A 12,752-nucleotide genomic window follows, 5' to 3' on the forward strand; every position below is an offset into this window, starting at 1 on the left:
TGCAGTCCCGACCCACGCAGAATAGTAAGCGTGGCTTGGTGAATCACCGGATGAGTATTGCTCAGCTGGCGGAGTTGCCTGGGTAAGGGTGGAAGAAGGTTTCTTCCCAACAGTCAATGTGCTGCAGGGCAATGCAGCCCTGGTGGGGTAGGATGCTGTCTCTCACTGTCCTGCACCCTTTGTGGGGTGGCGGGAAGGCAGCTGCCTCCTACTCTTGTGCTTTCGTTCCCTCCCTCAGGAAGACCCATTGATACCTCTTCTGCGCTTGATGTTTCATAGCTGGGCTCCTCTTGTTTACCCCTGTGATCCAGAAATGGATGGCTGGGATGCGGGTGCCAGCACCTGCTGGTAGATGCACTGTGGCAGGGAAGGATGCTCTCTTGGGCTAGAGAGGATGGGCTGGGGGTCTTGCCGTATGTCTATGCTCAGCTCTGTTCACAGCTGCTGAATGCAGCAGGCTGACAAGACATACAGGGACAAACCCTTGTGCTTTCCTCGTTAACCTCCATCTTTGTCTCTTGCATTTTCTAAGCAAATCTCTATGGAAACAGGTACTATTTGCAATAAGACTTCTGTTTTTTTGCTTTGCTTTGCTCTGCTGCCCTTGAGGAAGGGGGAGGGCAGAGACGTGTAAAGGGCAGCTGAGACTTAGGCAGGAGGAGAGAGACGTTTCAGCTTCCAGCTCTTCCCTGCCACGGCCCTCGGCGCAGATGCGGGAGCTGCCGTAGCCTCACTCAGACCTGCCTTTGCTGGTGGGAGACAGAGGCTGCATTCAATCAGGTGCTTCCTTGGCTCCCTCGGTTTTGGGGAGGGCTCACTGCCTGGCTCTCATAGCCCTTGACTCTGTCCCAGTAATACGCAGGAGAGCATTGTGATGCCTAATGGGGAGAAAAAAAATCATCCTTGCCCGGAATTAGTAACACAGCTTTACTGCTTCTTCAGCCAGCCACTGTCCCTTTAGCACCCTGGCTGCTGAGAAGGTCACAAACACAAGCATGGGGACTAGTCCCATCTCCATGTACCGATAGCACCCACTGAGAGATTGTGAAGGGGCCCATGTGCACCCTGTGGCAGAGGCCACACAGCCTCAGGTCCCTCATGCTCTGGGAAAGCAGCTCACGTGGCATGCCCACGGCACCAGCTTCAGCACCAGGACAGCAGGAGCTGCAGGTGGCGATGCGAAGGAGCCGGAAACCACCACCAGGCAGGAGGATGCACAAGCCTTCGTCATCGTGGGATGGTGGTTCTCCATCATAGTGAGAGATTCCAGCTTGCAGCCTGTTCCCAGCTCATGGGGTTTTTAACTTGTTTGTTTATTTTTGGGAGGGAGGGGGATGTTTAAGGAGCTGAAAGAGAAATGTTTTAAAGGAGGAATTCAGTGCCAGATTGGCATCTTCTTTGTATCACACAGAGCAGCACACCAAAATGTGCTCAGAGCTGCAGGGGGAAGGGAGCTGTGTTCATCAGCACCTTTGGCTGCAAATCACCCTTGATATTCATTATCTTTGAGTCCTTCAGGGGGACACACTGGCCAGAGGCTGGTGGCTATGAAATCCAGAGGAACCTGCGGTTGATTAATGCTTGGATGTCATTTTTCTTAGGACACTGTAAGCTGTTCTTCTCTCTTCCATCCAGACAGAGTGAACTGGGCCTTAAAGGGGCTGTAAATCGCCTTTGACGCAAAGAGGAGCCTACACTGGCACCTGTCCCTCTGGATCTGGAGGGAGGGTCTTCCACCCTGACCAGGGGATGTGGACCTCTCCTCAGCCAGAGCTGTCTCCAGCCCATCGTGCTGTTCAGGGGCTCCTCATCCTGTGGAGGACAGAAGAGTGTGCTGTAAGAGGTCTTTCTCTCTCCCCTCGCTTTTTTCTATGTAATTCTTTGTGTTCAGCTCAAACAAGCTATGTGTAGCTGCTCTGAAGCTACGGGCTTATTTCAAATGAATTCCCTTGCAAGTATGTTTCCCTGGCTGCTCCTCCAAAGAGGCAGAGCCCAGGGGCTGCGTAGCTGGAGTTGTCAGGGCTGATGTTTGGAGATCTTCAGATCTAAGTCACTTCAAGGGCATTAAACACGGAAAGCACTTGTTTCCCACTTCTGTTTCTGGGAGAATGATGTTTGTGGTAAGAACAGGGATCCATATGTAATGTTAATGACACTTTCTTCCAAGAGGAGTCAATATTATAGAGTCTTTGTAGCTCTGCTAGAATTACAATACATGATTGCTGAGGTTGAAACACTGGTTAATTACCTAGTCGTTTCTTGTAATGCTCCCAATTAGCTTGTGAAAGCATGACAAATGCATTGCTTCACACCTGTTTTTAATGGCTTGCACAAGGTTATTCATAGATAGTAGAAGATAAACCACTGTGGGTGTGATATTAGGTAGTTTGTCTATCTCGCTTTCCTGCTTCCTTGGGCATCCTTTCGTAGACAGGGGAGAACGGGAATTCTTACATTAACTCCCTTTTCTTTGTCAAGCTGCATGGATGTGATTGAGTGAAGCCTGGCTCTTATGGCAACCGTGGGAGCCTGCCAAACCCCATGGTAACGCTGGCATGGAGTGAGTCGGGATGGCTCAGCCCTCTGGGGAAACTAGTCAGAAGGCCCTCCTGCAACACTGCTCACCTTTCAAAGCATGGCCCTGTGGCACTTGGCTAATCAAGCCTAGCCCTTTTGGTTGGCATTTGTGCCAGGAATAGAGGAAAGGTTTTTGTACCTGGGCAGAGGGCCCAGTCTTCACCCAGCCCTATTTCTTCTTGCCGCCTTTGTGCACCGCCTGATTTCATGCCCACAGGAACGTGTGCGTCAAGGCAATGTTTGCCCATATAAGTGCCTGTTTGCCCACACAAAACATTTGTACATCTGGCTTGGCAGATTGGTGTACATGCAAAAATGGGCAAGAAAACACTGAGGCCTGGATGGCAAATTGGGTCTGTTTTTCCTTCTTCTATGAAGGTGCAGCTCTCAGCTACCTGGTTACTGCTGTATTGAGACGTGCCCTTCAGGAGAAACTGGGCTCCTAGTTTTTGCACTCTCAGGGTTTAAGTTTCATCTCCACGTTTAATGCAGTAAAACATCTGCTAGCTTTTTGCCCATAAGACTTTCTAATGACCCTTTCCTGAACGTGTGTCTCGAGGCATGTCACTCCTACTAGGCCTTGTTAGTCCCTTCCACCTATTATCCCAGGCTAGCTCCATGCAAGCTGGTTTGTCGGTGTGGGACATACAGACCGAATAAGGGGACTAACCTGGGTCGTAGACCCATGCCAGGCATGTTCATGTGATGCCATCCTAAGGGACGGTGGTTTAAAATAAGCTGTCCTGCCTGGGGCAGGTGAGACTTGCCCATATAGATGGCAGGAGGAAGCTGAAAGCTGCTGTAACTTGGTTGAGTCTGAACCCAAAAGTGCATATAAGAACCAAAACATGTTCTTCAGCCTCACCAAGCACTGATGGCTGTGCAGTGTCCAGAGACAAAGACCTGGCAGGGCTGGCACTGGCTGAAAGGTGGGTGTTTCTGGACCTAGCTTTCTTGACTTTGTCTTTCTTTCACCCTCTCCCAACCAGAGGTCTACAGAAGACCCTTTGCAATAGCTGAGACGCAATATGTGGCTATCTAGGTGCTGCCTGTCCATTTTCTCTGTTCAGCAAAAATACACTTGAGAGATTATCCTAGCTTGAGTGATGAGTTTTAACCACAATGGCCATGAAAGCCTCCATAATATTTCTCAGTGCTGCTTAGTGCTAAAGTGGGTGGAGAAGGAAGTCACATTTCCTGTTCAAAGAGTGTGTGGGAATACCTTTTCAAATGCTAATTTCTTATATTTTTCAAAAAGCTACCCAAAGGCACTGGTCCCAGCAAATACTAAAAAGCCGGTGCATATTCAAACCAGCTATTGATGGGAGTAGGTTTAAAAAAAGTCTGCGAAGATATTGGGCGGGGGGGAGCAGCAGGCGCCCCAGGGAAAAACCCATCACCTTATTTCCCCCACTGCAAAGTTAAAATTAGATGTGCACATTTCCCTCTTCTCTGATGTAACTTCTGCAGGGGAGAAAAAGGTGATGAATGCGTTAGCCCTGAGGCAGCTCTACCCTAGCACGATCAGAGGAAAGTCCCCTCCGGCAGTACTAGTCAGGAGTCCCTCTCCCGAACCCTTTGCCTGTGGGAACCAGTCATCATACCCCAATCAGCTGGTAAACAGCAGAGCTGCCAGGCAGGGCTGACGGAGGCTGGCTTTGGACGAGTGCCCAAGAGACGCTGAAAACCTTGTATCCTTACTTCTGTTTTGCATCGAAGGCAATTCAGGTTCCCCCATGTAAAATCATCCCACTGTAAAATTCATCACCTTCCAGGATTTTGTTGATAAAGCCCTTTCCATGGGCACTGCCCAGGCAATGTGTGGCAACTTGACTGTGTGAATGTACTTCCTCGAGTTTTCACTTGTAGCTTTTGCTTTCAAAAAGGAAAAAAAAATCATATGTGCTTTTTAATGCAGACTTGAAAGAAAAAAAATTCTCTTGAGTCTGTACCCACTGCAAGTTTTAAAGTACAGAATCTGTCTATGTTATTCAGAAATGCATGCTGACTGCCAAATTTCAGCTTGAAACCAGCCGGAAGCTATCCGAGGAAAGAAAAAATGTTTTGTGAATACCTTTTGTAATTGTTTGGAGTTTAAAAAAAAAAAAAAAAAAAAAAAAGAGAGACTTTACCAGTTATTTCTTTTCAACCTTTCAAAAATAAGGCATCTTGTATAACTCAGGGAAATGAAATGCAAGCTAAACAAATGCTTGAAAATATGAATTTATAACTTGCATCGTATTCTTCATAGCCAAGGACTCCTATAGCCAACGTCTCTTCAACTCAAGTGCTCAAGTGAGATCAGAAAATGCCTCAGGCCCAGGACCGCATGTGTCAAGGGGGTATGGTCCTTACTGTCCGTAAGTACAAATCCTTTCCTTCTTTGTGAGGGCTTAGCGTGGCATCATCTTTGCCATATCTGAGGGCCTTTGCAGAAGGGCAATAGCTGCAGCCAAAGGCTGGGCAGCACGCACGCAGCAACCAGGAGGAGGCGTGGGCAGGAACCTAGCAATTTGGAATAGCGGATGCTGCTTAGCAGACCTCTTCCCCACTGCTGAAGGTCTCCCTTGCCTTGTATTGTGAAATATGACTTCCAAAATGCTTGGAGCTGGAAGGGCAATAGCTGCCAGGGAACAGTGTTTCTGTGGAAAATATTCTGTTTTCAGAGCTGGTGTGGTGTTAAGGCAGAATTAGTGAGGCTCCTCAGCGACCCAGCTCTTATCATGAGGTGGCTAATGCCAAGCATGTGCAGCCTTGCGTGTAGTTCTGAGAAAGCAGAATGAGTAACCCTCTCTGGCTTCCCCCACGTCAGTCGTCTTCAGGAGTGCATGGCTCTCCAGGCTTACAGAAAAATAAGAAGCACTGGAGGGTGAATGGGAAAATCAGGTTTAGAGGAACCATAAGGGCAATTATTTGGGATGGGGGATGGGAGGGCAGTGGTTGTACTCTTTAAAAAAAGGTGTGCACTTAAAAACATCCACAAGCCTGGCTTTGGCTTCACAGTCCTGCTATTACAAAAGATTTTGCTTGATGTTATATGCTCATTTTTCTGAAGCAATTGTTGGAGGGTAGCATTGTTTGGGGCTAGTGGTGGAGGAGGGGGTCCTACATTGGAGACGTGGCCCATCTCCTCCACCAAGGCAGTCTTCATCCTCTCCTATCACTGGGCAGTGAAAAAGGTAGCAGGGGCGATAGCCTGCTGTAAGCTGTGTTCAGCTCCCCGTGGTGTAATCCCCTATCAGTACTGTCATGGACACCTGCAAGTGCTGGGCCCTTGGAGCTGCTATAATACCTGCTGTTTTGTGGAGCAGTTCGTGCAACACGTGAAGGCTCATTCCTTTGCCAAGCCTATGGTGGAGCCACGTCTTGCTTTTCCAAGTATTGAATGAGAGTGCAAAGGACTGGTAACTTAGTCACGGTGAGGAATCAAGGTTCCCACCTCCTTCTGACCACGAGGTACCGAATTACTCTTGACTGTTTTCCTTGGAATGGCTGCGGCTTCACTAGCATTTTGGCCAGCCTTGGAACACAAATATTCTTTCTTGGTCTGGAAGTTGTTGTTATTGCTGAAATGGGACATGCAGCTCCCAAATGAATTATTCAATGATCTTTGCTTCTTTCTTACTTTCCCTTCCTGGGAAGAGGGAGATGTTCAGTGAACCCCTCCCCACCGTTTGCTCCTCGCCTCGTGCCTTTTGACATCAAAGGGCCTTCCCACAGTAGGCGGGTGCTCCCTTTCATGTTTACCAGCAAGCCTGATAACAATTTAACATGTTTGTGCTGGTCCCTTCCTGAAAACTACAGTGGGAAATAATGAAACACAAGGAATGGCATTTCCATCCAAGAATAAGAAATGTGCAGCTACTAGGAAAAGGATAGAGATGCCTCAGCTGCAAAGAGACCCTGACCTCTGCTACATGTGTGTTCACAGCTAGGTTAGTGTCCCTTTGCATGCCAGTGAAGGAGCTTGTACATCAGGCAATATGCTGATGGAATGTCATGGCCCCATTGCAGTCAATTAGCCATGTCTGACTGCAGGAGGCATCAACAGCTCCTGAATTTGGAGTCTGGAGCTCTTCAGGCAATAGCAGTAAGGTGACTGCAAAGGGTGCAACAGGCATGCCTCTTCACCACCACAGTGCCCAGCTGATGTCGGTACACTTCCCTTCACCCTGTCTCTCCTTGGGAGCCCCTTCTGAGTTAATCTGGCTTTATGGTCAAGCACTGCCGCGCTATCAAGGCACTTAGCACACAAAAAGTGAGTCTTCCTGATGCAGAAAGCAGAGAGAGTTGGAGGAAAAGGTTCTTCAAGCCACATACTTTTTAGAGATCGAGAATTTCCAAACCTGGTGGAAATCACAAACGATAGCGGACCAAGCATTTGTAGTAATTGGTATCTAGATCGTATAGCCATTGGAGCTAATATTGCCAAATAAATACTTCTATGACTAATCCCTTGGAAAGAAAAGCCCGAAGAATGAAGCTGTCACATGAAACTAGGTGATTTTGATGTTTGTTTTGTATTTACAAACCTAAATTCTGCCTCCTAGGCTGTGTAATACGCTTCATCTAAAACTCTGTTAGTCTCCTGTTAGGAAAATATGTGCTTGCTTTCTGTCCTTGTCTCATCCCTCCGTCCTTCCTCAGATGCCAACCAAGAGGTCCTTGTCCTCCTCCCTGGCAAACCTCTGTATGTTTTCTGGAAGATTTGGAGGTGTAAATTTTTGCAGAAGAGTTGGAGGTGTAAACTTTTCTTTAAGTTGTGGAAATAATAGTGTTTTCATTCACTGTGATTAAACTATGGAAAATTTCTCCTTGGGATTTTTTCATAACAGCAACAACAAAAACCCCACAAAAAAACCCTATTAGCATCATCAGAACCTAAAAATAACAAGACGACGACTGCTGGTGCCAGAATGATACCAAACAAAATCTATTATTGAGTTAGATTCTTTCCAATTGTCGTTCTTAGGAATATATTTCCCTTTTCCCCTCAGGGTTTGTTTGGAGCCAAGGTATTTGGCCTGCCAGTGCCATTCCAGCACTCAAATTAACAAGAAGTGATGCCTCTTACAGTAAAAACCAATATCTATTAAAATATTGATGAAGGCGAATAAGCTAAGGAGTTTGCAGTGTCTGGTTTCTAGTTGACACCCTGGGGATAACTTTTAAGTGAGGGGAGAAGCATGCAGCCCAACTGGGTGGTGCATCACATCATGCTGCTCCCATTGCCACGCCGAGCCCTGGTCCCAGAGCTGATGGCAGATGAGTGTAATATCCTGGGGTAGGCAGCAGCAAAAGCCTGGCGCAAGGTTGTGGTATGTCTAGAGTACCTAGAGCTCTGACCTCCCTGTCTGTCTTCTGCTTTTCTTCCTCTGCCAGTTCAGCAGTGCCTGCTATTTCTCCTACATAGATTTAGAGGCCCTGTTTGTTGGGGTCTGCTGTCCATTCTTTTAAAAGGTTTTATCTGTTATTTTTCCCCATCTTTCACTCTAATTAAGCTCCTATCACATTTATTTCATTGTAGCTGAGCATCTCAGTAACTGCAGGATGTGCTGCAATGACAGAGAAAGGGCTTGATCCAACAGGTCAGCTTTATGGCTTAATCTGCATCCCTTCCTGCTCTAGTACCTTAGCATTATTGTAAGGCTCTCCTGAAATCATCTATCATCGTTTCTCAAAGTATTTCTTGCTCGTCGGCATCTTATTTTCAGCTGCCCCATCATTATCATTATCTTGGCCAGCAGAAAATGAACTGGCTGCTGACGCTGCAGCAAGGCCCTCTTAAACGCCGACTGCACTTTCATTAGCTTTGTGGCATGTGCTTCATCTGCAGTACCACCCTGAATTTATCTAACCGTGTCACTTTCACCTACAAGGACTTCCTGGCCATTACATTAACACTGCTGGCATCCTTCTCCTTTCCACCCTTGCCTCACATTTCCTTATGGAGCAACATTTCAGGGTCTCCATCAGACCAGAGCCTGCACTTTGCACCTTCTGCTGCCACAAATGAACCCAGTCCTGAAGATGTGATAGTGCTCGTCAGACCCACCAAACAGACTGGAGGAGCCCTAGCTTTGACCAAGGACCAAAAGGGCTGTAAGACTTATCCGTACTACACTGACACCCTCTCTTGAGCTTTCCTCTACTGACTGGAGGTGCGTGAGATGCCCAAAAGCTTGTGTAGTTCACTAGCATCCACTGTTAGCGTTAAGGAATCTGCCCTGTTTTAGCCCCGGTATTTTTTCAAGTGCCAGCGAGCGTGACCAGTGCGATTCCTTCAAATCCCCCATCCAGATGTGTACTAAATGGCACTGTCCAGGCTGGAAGGAGCCATGTGTTTTCTTCTGCATACAGCTACCGCTGTGCTTCCAAACACATCTCTCCTTCCTCCTTTCTGTATGATAACTTTGCACGCGCTAACGTCAAACAACAGCTGCTTGGCCAGGATTTTGAAAACTAACTAGTGATTTTTAGCTGTCTTAATTCTGAAGCTGGGGTTTCCACTCCATGCAGAAAAAGACTTCCTTTTCTCATCCAGTAGCTATAGATGTTTACTTATTTCCTTCACAAATGTGAGCCACCGATACAGTCAGACCTTATTAGGCATGAATGTCTTTGAGGTTTTCCCTAGGAGAAGGAAAATGTCATAGTGCCAGTCAGAGCTCTAAGTTACTCAGGGCTTCTCTCGCTTCAATCAGGCATGAGCAAACCTATAATGAGTCAAAGTCAGTGTTAGATAAACAACTTTCAAAGTGATTTTCAGAAGTCTCTTCAATGCTTGCTCTGAAAACTTGGGCAGGAAGCCATGCTGAGAAGGGTTCCTCTAAAAGTTTTTTTTCTTCTGCCTGAGATATCTCACCCCTAGAACAGTTCCCGGGGTTTTGGCCTCTCTTGTCTCTGGTTGAGACCAGAAATGAAAAGAACGTATGCAGAGTTTAGGAAGGAGAACTCAAGCCACAGCTCAGAGCAAGGCCTTGAATCCTCCAATGCGGCCAAAAAAATGCAACTGAAGAAATTGATTTTAGAGCACAGATTGCATCTGCAGTAACTGAAAGTTTACTTGTTAATGGTGTAGTTTTTTGTAGCGGGCCAAGAGCAGATCACTAAGCTTATAGTGCATTGCGGCTGCTTTTCAATAGCTTGTTAAAAACAGAATCGTATTCAATTCAACAAGTATCCCCTCAGGATTAAATTAGACACTTGATGTATAGGGTGCTGTTCACTGAAAGAAAGGCTAGGAATATAGCTACAGGATACTAATTTTCTGTGTCCTCATTCAGCTTATTTGACTATACAAGGATAAAATTAGTTTATTTACCTGTGCTTGAAAGATTTAAGACAGAATTTCTAAATGTGGAGATGGAATCAATGCATTTGGTTAGCTGTAAGCAGCTTGCTAATGTTTTCCCATGAGGAAGGAAGGGGAGAAGAGTTGTGTCTGTGTTTTCTCCAAGGACAGGATAAAGCTAAGTATCCCACCTTTTGAAGCATCTTCAAAAGGTTTTCTTGGTACCCGAAAGCACAAACGAGAAGCTGGCAGTATCGTTCGCCTTTGGATCAGAATCAACACTGGGATAAAACGCCCCAGGGATCAGCGCAGTATTCGTCACCCATCCATGGATGGAGGCAGCGCAAGGACTGTTCAGGGCTGCGTGCTCACCCGTAAATCCCATTCATCACACTCTGGGTCTTCTTCTGTCTAATCCTCTGTTTTTCCACGCATGGCTAAATGATTTCATCGCAGCAAGGCGGTTGTCGCTGATAACATGATAGGAGGTGATTGTCTGAGTAGCTTATGCCAAACCGCACAGAAAAGAATTTTAAAGAAGTGTCACTACTACTTTTTCTGCTTCTCATAAAAGTCATCTTTCCTTCTTCAAACATTGATGCCCTTTCTCACAGCCTGCAGTATACTAATCCTTGCTGCTCAAATACCTTTTGGGGAGTTTGACAGCCCATATCTAGGCTGCTCAGAGCGCACATCATCTGCCCTCTGCCACTTCACTACAGCGGCTTAACAATCAAGGGAAGGCAATGTAAGGGGGGATCTAATAACAGGCTTCACATTTGTAAAAGTCACATTCTCCACAGCCAGTCTGGCTAGGAGAAGTAGTAGGCTTAAATCATCACAAGGCAGATGCAATTTGGACATGACAGAGGAGGAGAAGAAAACTTAGTCATGACACGTAGAGGGTAAATGCTGGAATAGATTATTTGAGAGATTACAGATGCTGCTTCAAAAAGGTTCACGTTTGCACAGCCTGTTCCTGAAAATCTGTCAAGAGTGGATTTAGGTGTTGTTGACCGTGCCTGAGTGTTAGAGAGGGGAACTGCCTGGCCTCTCCAGTTCACTTCAGCCCTATTTTCTAGGATGTTTCCTTTTATGCTGTTGTGGTTGGGGATCAGCAAATATGCAAGTGGAACTCTGTCTTCTTTTACAAAAACCAGAAGCAAATGCACAATGCAGCTTTAGAATTACTGGCTTCTCTAGATAAGCCGAATGTAACTAGATCAACAGGGATCTAGCTAGTACAGAAAAAAATGACCTGTGATACCCATTGCTCTCAGACCAGAGATTTGAGGATGGCATGCCGAGAGGAGGATAGCCCATCTGTGTGCGGGAAGCAGAATATGCAGATATGCTGCTGAAACAACAAGGGTAACTTGAGCAAGAATGAAATCCGGTAGTTCCACCCTAGAGGAGTAAAAGGAGGGGCAAGGGAAAGGCTTTCAAAGCACCACCGTGGCGGTTTGGTTTTTTGTTGTCTTTGTTGAACAGTTTCCTGCTCAGCTGAAGGTATAGGCTCAGTATGATCTGCAAAGGAGTAGAAGAAACGGAGGCATTTAAGATACTTACTGAAAGCATCGCAGATCTGTTGAACTGAGTGGCTGAGGTGCTTTGTCCTTGAATTCAACTGCAAACCCTATAACATTTGAGGGACATGCTATAGGAAAGGAGGACTATTTAGGGAGCAGTTGGAGAGCTGGGATTCAGATGCCCTTTTCGCTATTTATACTTATTAGGGATGAAATTGAAGTGCAGCATGATTAAATTATGCATATAAAGAAGAGCTTCCACAAACAACAAAACATAAGCAATGTGGGAAGGAACAGAACTGCAAAGAGAACGAGAGGAGTGAAACCGAACAGGATGCCAAACTGCAAAAGACATTTCAACAGCACCTAATTAAAACTCTTCACATTTGCAACAGACAGAAGGTAAAAAGATTCACTAGGAAGTAGAACAAAATGGAGTAAAAAAAATTACAAGGAGTGATGTCGTCAATCACAGGAGATTTTGGAGAAATGGCAAGCTTGAGAAAAGGCCAGTTGTAGAACATGAAATGCGTTTAGAGTTTGGGGGTTATTCCCATTTGTCTTGCAGCAAAACTAAGAGACTCCAGTTGGTAATAATGAAAAGAAAAAAAAAAAAAAAAAGTGAAGCAGTCCCTGGCCATAGTACTTGCAGTTTGTGGGGCACCGGTCCCTGGCCATAGTACTTGCAGTTTGTGGGGCACCGGCACCTACCAGCATTTTGTGTCTGTCTCCATGCAGTGATTTGAATAAAACCCCACAGCAACCATTCTAGGACTGGGAGATCAACCCAGTTCTCCCAGGTCCCGCTCCAATGCCTTAATCACAAGATTATCTCTCAGCTTCTTTTGTAAATAACGAATTTTCGTTTTTTGTCTTCAGAAACAATAGATGTGGCAGTAACGGTGAGGCTGAAAATCCAGCACGATACCTTTGTTAGCAGGATGAAATAGTAAGAATTTTTCTCCTGTGGCACCTTTCAAAACCTGACATGCTCACAACTGGGTTTCTCCGGTTTCAGATGTGTAGCAGAGTAGCACCAGCTTAAAAGTGGAATAATTATGACAAATGAGTCCTTAGCTCTCTTCCAAAGAGACCAAATCAAGTCTACAGTTGTATGACAAAAACACAGAAGTTAAAAATAAGATGAAAAGGCTAAACTGTGCTTTGCTTGTCTCTGTCTAAGCAAAATCATTTCAATAATTGGCGAACATGGAATGAAAAATAGTGAATGATACTCGAAAGAGAAAAGAATGTAGTGTAGCTGCTTGAGAATGAAAACGTGAAGGTATTTTCCTTCTTGTGGCAAAGGCTTCACTTTCAAAAGAGCTGGCTAAGTGAAAGCTGAGATTTCT

The sequence above is a fragment of the Struthio camelus genome, chromosome 8 (assembly GCF_040807025.1).
Source record: "Struthio camelus isolate bStrCam1 chromosome 8, bStrCam1.hap1, whole genome shotgun sequence".
Classification (NCBI taxonomy): domain Eukaryota; kingdom Metazoa; phylum Chordata; class Aves; order Struthioniformes; family Struthionidae; genus Struthio; species Struthio camelus.